General features: G+C 45.4%; 1 protein-coding gene across 2 annotated transcripts in view; it reads right to left on the reverse strand.

The window, feature by feature from the left end:
* Window positions 1-5,836, reverse strand: part of SOCS5 (suppressor of cytokine signaling 5) — a 32,333-nt gene extending 26,497 nt beyond the window's left edge. The window contains exon 1 of one of the 2 annotated variants that reach the window (XM_071739424.1): window positions 5,712-5,836. The gene's annotated coding sequence lies outside the window, so the exon portion shown is untranslated. Of the gene's footprint in view, window positions 1-5,406; window positions 5,532-5,711 lie in introns of those variants that run through there. The other variant, XM_071739423.1, reaches the window with a different exon arrangement.
* Between the last annotated feature and the right edge of the window lie 1,553 nt (window positions 5,837-7,389).

Consider the following 7,389-nt stretch of genomic DNA (forward strand, 5'->3'; position numbering starts at 1 on the left):
GCCAGACCTTTTTATCCCAATTATTACAATTTTTAACCCTATAACTAACATTTGGATCCCAAACAATGAGGTCCAAGTGGTATCATATGGGTGCCAGGATGACTTCTGAATTACTATTAAAATTCATTCTGATGAGGAGGAGCAAAAATGTTACCAGATTTAGTACTGCAGGGTAACTATTCTGGATTGCTTCTACTGTATTAAAATTTGTAAACAATCTTTCAAATTCCACCTCTGTAAACCAATGAGGAATCACTGAACCACTTCCAGATATCATAAAAGTTTCTGCCTGCAAGAAACTGGTGCTTACCATATGTACTGCAATACATGCAGTAATTGCAATACTGTATCCTAAGAATGCTTCATGCATCTTCAACAGCGAGTATATTTACAACAAAACCCCTTGAGTTTATAAAGAAACCTTATGCACTAAACTGATTTTTTTTCTTATTCTACTGCACCAAAAAGAAAAGTAAATTCCTCACCTCTGATTCTTCAGATACTGGAGAGACCCAAACTTTCACAAGGACTGACTACTGGCTTAAGTACTTCAGCTGATAACACAGTACAAAATCAAGTAGTATCCATCCAGCCAGGAACACACTATATATGGCTACATAAAGAAAATTCTTCAGTCTTCAAGGAGTATTACTTATCTGGGCAGCATACATCTCCCCCTCCTTTTTATCCCAATCTTTCAGAGATAGACTTTAAATGTTTTGCAGCTGTCCAACACTAAGGCTGAAGAATTCAACAACCATGGCTGTGTAAAAGCACAGGGTAGAAAGCAAGTATACCACCTTATCCAGGAATTCAGGACCAGTTACAAACTGAGGTTCCTGATTTCAAACTTCTTTACAAAATCTGGATAAAGTCCCAAGAGCAGACAAACCTGTAAAATTAATCTTTTTTCCTTCCAGATAGTTCTTCAAAGGAGTTTCTACCATATAAACTAGTGCAGACTATGCATAACTACACTGAGTTTTAGCCAACCTCTCTCACAGCCAAAAATATCAACCACCACCACTGCACACATTTTCTTACTGAGATTTTCAGAAGGTCTGCATAATCTTATAACCACGAAGTTAGTGAGCCATTTCATATTTCCTGAAACTAAACTGCACATTAGATGATTCACCAATTAGTGTATTCACGAAGCTTTAAAGGTAATCAAAATTTCATTTTTAATTGAAAAATTTAACAGAGATGTCCAGCTGTATGGACGGACAGCACATGGGCTCTTCTCCTTTATTTAACTCAACAAACAACTACATTAGCTGGTGAAAAAAATTCAGTGTGTCAAAGTTAATTTACAGAGATGACAAAGTATAAGGGCTCCAGAAGGCATAGCATAAATTTACTAAACTTTAAATACAATATTCTAACTAGATATAGCTCAACAATTAAAATAAGCTCTCAAGGAACCAAACCACACAAATATATATTGTTTCAGAATACTTATTATTTAATAAAGCAATTGCATACTTGTTTTCAGCTTATGCTAATGCATAAGTTAACAGTATCAGAAAACTTAATAATCCTTCTGACTATAAACCTCATAAATCAAAATGTAGTTTATTTTTTAAACTAGGCAGACATCTTTAGAAGACAGCAGGATTCTCAATATAGTGCAGGCCATGATCAGATGGAGGGGAGGCACTGCCTATTGCTCAACACAATCAAGCCTTGTGCCTTAATGAAACCTCTAGGCATAAATACCACAATGTAAATACTAAGTGCTAATTTCCCCTTAAGGCTGAAGAAACTACTAAGCATAGTTCTGGGGTAAACAAGAGACAAAGAAATAAGCCTAAAGCAGACAGCTACTCAAGAATTACTTAACTGTCCAGCCTACTCCAATATTTTGGAATAGGAATCAGTATTTTAGGAGTTTATGTAGAAGTATTTGCATCAAAAGTTCTTTCATTCTACAAACTCAGGAATGTAAATTTCAGTAAAGAAAAAATTACCCTGCCTAGGTTTTCTCTTTGTTTTCACTATTTGTAGAAGTAAATGAAACCACCACTTCATCTAAATCTTAAGAATAGATAAACCCACTGTAGGAAAGGTACATGGAGCCACCTGAATCCCATGAAGCATCTACCAAAAATTCAGCTATTTAGCAACAGGGTATCACAGGACAAGGTGGTGTACAACTATCAACAGCAATCACCACTATCCCTTGTTTTCACTAAAATACATCTCTTACTTAACTCTAAACATAGTAATTGAAACCAGAAATATTTACTGGGTTATTAGTCCATCAAGGAAACATGTGAATCTGATGAACAGTCATCTCTCTAGAACCTTGCTGCAGAATGACAGTTTTCACATGTTTCAAAGCAGCTTTAAAAATAATCTTTCCATTAGAACACACTTGATTTCTAATCTCTTCCATCTGCTCTTAGATGTACCTGCTATCATTAAAAGAGCTATAGAAAAGAAATTCAAGATATTCCCAGCCGTTTTTCCAGTGCTCTCATACATATGAAGTCATGTCAAGCTATTGCATCCTACCTAGCTGTCTGAATCCACTACTTGGTTGCACTGCTAATGCCATTCTGAAACCAGAGTAGATGCCAGGCATGCAGAGGAACTGAAAAATCAGAACGAATTTCAGCAGCTCAGTCCATCGCATCTCAGATTTGCTTTGTTTTGAGTTTTTTGTTTTTTTTTTTTTTTTTTTTTTGCAGCTTGCTTTGGATTGAATGCACCCCAAAAGCATAGCTAGTTCACTCTGCCATAATTACTAATGTACAAAACCCACAAAAAGACAGAATGACATCTATTCTGACAGAGACCCTATTCTTCAATCTATTGCTCTGACAGCAGGTCCACTGGAATATGCTGGTTTGCAGATTGACAACTGAATGATTTAGGAAGCTGTTAGCTTGGAAACTTCTTTCATCATCTCATTGCAGCAACCTCACCAGCTGGGGATATTCCAGGTAACCAGGGTTACCTGCAGGCTGAGGGCTGCCTGACAGCTTCAGCAGGAAGCCTTCAATGGTGAAACCTGCATGACACAAGACCCTGGTGTGTGAATTATGCCTCAGGATTTCTATGGATGTAATGATTTAACTACAAAACTGCCCTAATGTCATCTGCATGTGTGCACGGTGGCAGTGAGAGATTTGAACTCAAGAAAATTACAAGACCTAAGTGAATAAGGCAGAGAGCATTTGGGGGCTATGATGCCTGCATAGTTATTACACAGTGACACAACCCCAACTTCCCTTCCCAAAATGGATTTATGAAAGGACATTCCATCCTCCTCAATAATAACTTGCTGGATTTAAAACTTCTGGCACCCATAAATTAGAATCTCAGTATTGCACAAATATGTTTTGTGGGGAGGAATGGTACTAAGAAGGAGTATTAAGGGTACTGTATCTTGGACTAACATCCCTAAACTGAAGTTACCCAGGTTTAAATGAAAGGAGGTTAGGAATTACACACTCACAATAAAAATAAAGCACTCCTAGAAAGGCACACTAAGACACTGACTCTATAAAGAAGTTCACACTAAAGGGTCCAGCAACTAAAAAAGTTCCTTCCTCTATTGGATCCCAGCTCATATGATGTTAACAAAATTATTAAAGTAATACCACTCTAAAGCTACATTTTAGATGATAACTCACTTAAAACCTAGTAAAATATTTATTATTGTACTTGCAACCACAGAAGGGTCTTTTTTGCTATTCAATCAGAAGGAGGTAGAGGAAGGAAGTGCCCTGAAATGCAATTTCTTTAGGGGAATTTTAAATACTAATTACACAAAAGACATTAAGTAAAAACTCAAAAAAGCAGAACGTTCAAATGTATTTGAAATATTCGGACAGCCATGAAAATATACTTTAGTCTTCAGCACAATGTTTTACAGCCCGGAGAAAATCTCCCCAAGATTTTAACTCCCATCTTGATATCCAATGCACATACTTTTTGTATGTCTGTTTTCTAAAGGAGGCAGAGCACTTTTAAAACGAGACCCAGTCAACTTCCATGCAAATTTATTTTAAAATTAAACCAAGTTTTAGTAGTACTTTCTATTCATTCTCCCTGCAAATAATTAACTTGGGGCACATCTCTCACCCAAATATTTTCTTGTTTTAGAAGTATACCACACTAACAAAACCACTCTAAGTTGCTGCAATTTATGTGAAAAAAAGCCAGAACTTTACCAAACACACAAACCATACTGGAATCAGCTTTAGTGGAAAAGCACTTTATTTGTCCTAACAGGGTTTGTGTGGCATGGTCAGAGATCATACCTCACATAATGGGCTACGATACCCTGTCTGCTGATTAGCCTAGAGCTTACAGTCACTGAAACATTGCAGGAAGGAAACTTCAACAAGCTTTAGAGAAGCCAGGGGGAAAACAAACAAACAAACAAACAAACAAACAAACAAAAAAAAACACAAAACAAAAAAACAAAAAAAAAAACAAAACAAAAAAAAAAGACAATCATTCTGTAAGTATTCAGGGAATGGAAGCATAGCTATTTAACTATTGTACATCCTGTCTTCCTTAGAATGTATGTTCAGATGATACATAAATATCAGAGACAAAAGTGTGTTCCACGGTATTAAGTTACTGTGATTCTGAGCAAGTATTGAATTACAAAGTTAACAACAGCAGAAATAACACGATTTACTGTTTCTACATTTCCAAGAAACCATTCATAACTTCGCGTTAGACGTAAAAAGACCACTTCCAAATTTTCTGAGAGCTCTTGAAGCAAACAAGGTACAACGTTTAACGTACAGAAGGAGTCAACAATAGGTTATGTGCCCTGAAGACTCTAAGGGCAATTTTTAAAGGGTGATTTCCATAGGGACGAACACGCGTGCGAGCTACGGGAGAGCGACGAACAAACCCCCGCTCCCGCACCAGCTTCTGAATTCCCCTGGAAGCCCAGAGGAGCCGCGGGCCGGGGCTGCCGTCCCGCCTGCTGCCCGCCACGGGGCAGCCCCGACGGACAGACCGACCGCCCCGGGGTGCCCGCTCCGGCTCTGCCCTCGGGCGGGTTTAACCCCCGGCCGCCCGGGCTCCGCTGCGCACGCCAGCCCAGCTTCCCCCAGCCTCTCCCCGGAGGGTGGCCGGGACCCAGCGGAGCCGCCTCCGCTACTGGTCCCCCACCTCCCCGGGGAGGCCTTCTCCCCCGCAGGCACCCCCGCCGCGCCGGTCCGCAGCCGCTCCCGCTCGCCCGGCCCCGTTCCGTCCCCGGCTCACTCGGGCGCCGGGAGACGGCGGCAGCTTCTCCGCTTCCCTGTCGGAGTCGCGGCCCCGACCCCGCAGCCGCCCGCCGAGGCCGCGGCCAGGAGCGGCCGCCTCTCGCCGCCGGGGGGCGAGCGGCGCAGGTCCCGTCCGCCCAGCCCCGAGCACCGACCGGGAGGCACCTACCGCGGCGGGGACAGCGACGCCTCAGCGCCGTCCCGGCGGCCCCAACGGCCGCAGCATCCTCCGTCGCCCCGCCAGGGCCCGCCGCCTGCCGCTCGGCACCGACGGAGCTATACGGAGAAACCCCCTTCCCCGGCCCCCCTCCGCCGAATGGAAAATAGTTCCCCGGGCCCTAGAGCGGAGAGAGCGGGAGCGACACCTCGGTACCCAATGAGAGCGGGGATGGCCCCTGGCAGCGCCAATGGGAGCGGCAGGATGGCCGAGGCGGGGCTCCGCTCAGCCTACCGGGCCGCAGCGTTCGGACTGACCCGCTAGGATGTCTCCGGTTCGCCTCCGTTGACGACCATCTTGGAATCGGGCACGATGCCCAATCTGGGAAGGGGCTCGCCGGTGGCCATTTTGGGTTCGGGCGAGGGGCTGGGTCACCTGCTGGGGGCCGACGGGAGGAAGCGGCGGGGAGGGGGCGGGGGTTCTGCCGGGTCCTTCCGCGGGATCGCCCTTGTCGTGCTGGGCTGGAGTTCGGCTCGGGTGCCTGTCCTTAACGTTTCCTGTAGCAGGCAAAAGTCTCAGCCCCGCCGGGATCCACCCGTCATGCCCGACATCAGCCTGGTAACGGCGGTGTCCGACCGCGGAGCGGGGCTGAGCCCGAGAGACTCCCCCCAGGCGCTGTCTGAGCTGTGCCCGCCCGCCCAGGCCTTGCGGGGCAGCCCCTGGGAGGCTCCGCCTCGCCCGGCACCCAAATCCCAGCAGTGCGGGCACAGGAGGGGATTCGGACCCAGGCGGGAGGGCGGGGGCAGCCCGGCTGTCAGGGTCCTGGCTCTGCTCGCCACCGGCGCTCTGCGCGCTCTTTAAAGCTCTTTAAGTGTTCAGGGCAGCATCCCAAAGAAAGCCGAGTAAATATTTCTTGTTTTATTTAACGAGATGGGTGCCTGGCTGCCTTACCTGCTGTGGCAGCTGCCCCGGCTTTAAATTTGGAGAAGTCGAACGGTTCCTTGTAAGGAGAAGGGACTGCTCAATTGAGACTCTACATAAAGGTGTTGGAAAGGAGTAATAACCCGTTCAAAACAGTTTCCTTTGGGTAAGGGGGAGCTAACACATTGGTTGGCTCAAGTAGAGATGAAGAGCATTTGAGCAGATCAGATGATGGAACTGATCGCTTGCACCGGTACACAAAGACAACTTGGTATTCCAAGCAACAGTGCATCCCATCTTCATGCATCTAGCAGACAAATGGGACACTACAGTACTGAGTGAACAGTTAGATGGGAAGAAAAGGGTTAGATCATGAGGCTTGGAGGGCAGGGGCAATGGGTTGTACTCTACTTGAAGCCAGCAGCAAGCTGAATACCACAGGGGCCAGTTTGACATCTTTCTCCATAACTTGTGAGAAGGAGGTGGAGTGTGTGCTCATCAAGTTTGCTGGTGATGCCAGAGAGGGACAATGGAAATGCTGGAAGACAGACCTGCCATTCAGAGGGATCTAGACTGCTTGGAGGAATGGTCTGATGGAAGGCCTTATGAAATTAAGCAAGGAGAAATGCAAAGAATTCAACAAGGCCAGCACCTGGGAAGGTAGAGCCCCCTGTAACAATGGGGGCTTGGGAGCAGCTTTGCAGGAAAGGACATGGAGTGTTAGTGGACAGCAAGTTGGCCACAATCCAGCAGTGTGTCCTGGCAGCAAAGAAGGACAAGAGCATACTGTGTTGTACCACCAGGAGCATAGACAGTAGGCCAAGGAAAGTGATTATCTGCTTCTGCTCAGCCATGCGTTAATTAGTGTGTTCGGTTTTGAGTTGCTGAATGCAAGGAAATCCTTAACAAGCTGTAGCAAGTTCAGTTGAGGCCACCCAAATCGTCCAGGGGAGGCTGCAGCACTTGCTCTGTGAGGAGAAGCTGAGGTAATGGGCATCATTCATCTTCAAGAAGAGGCAGCTTCAGAATATGTGTGCTTACAGAACACAGCCTGGCAGATCCATTACCAGCAAA

Source organism: Heliangelus exortis, chromosome 3, assembly GCF_036169615.1.
Source record: "Heliangelus exortis chromosome 3, bHelExo1.hap1, whole genome shotgun sequence".
Taxonomy (NCBI): domain Eukaryota; kingdom Metazoa; phylum Chordata; class Aves; order Apodiformes; family Trochilidae; genus Heliangelus; species Heliangelus exortis.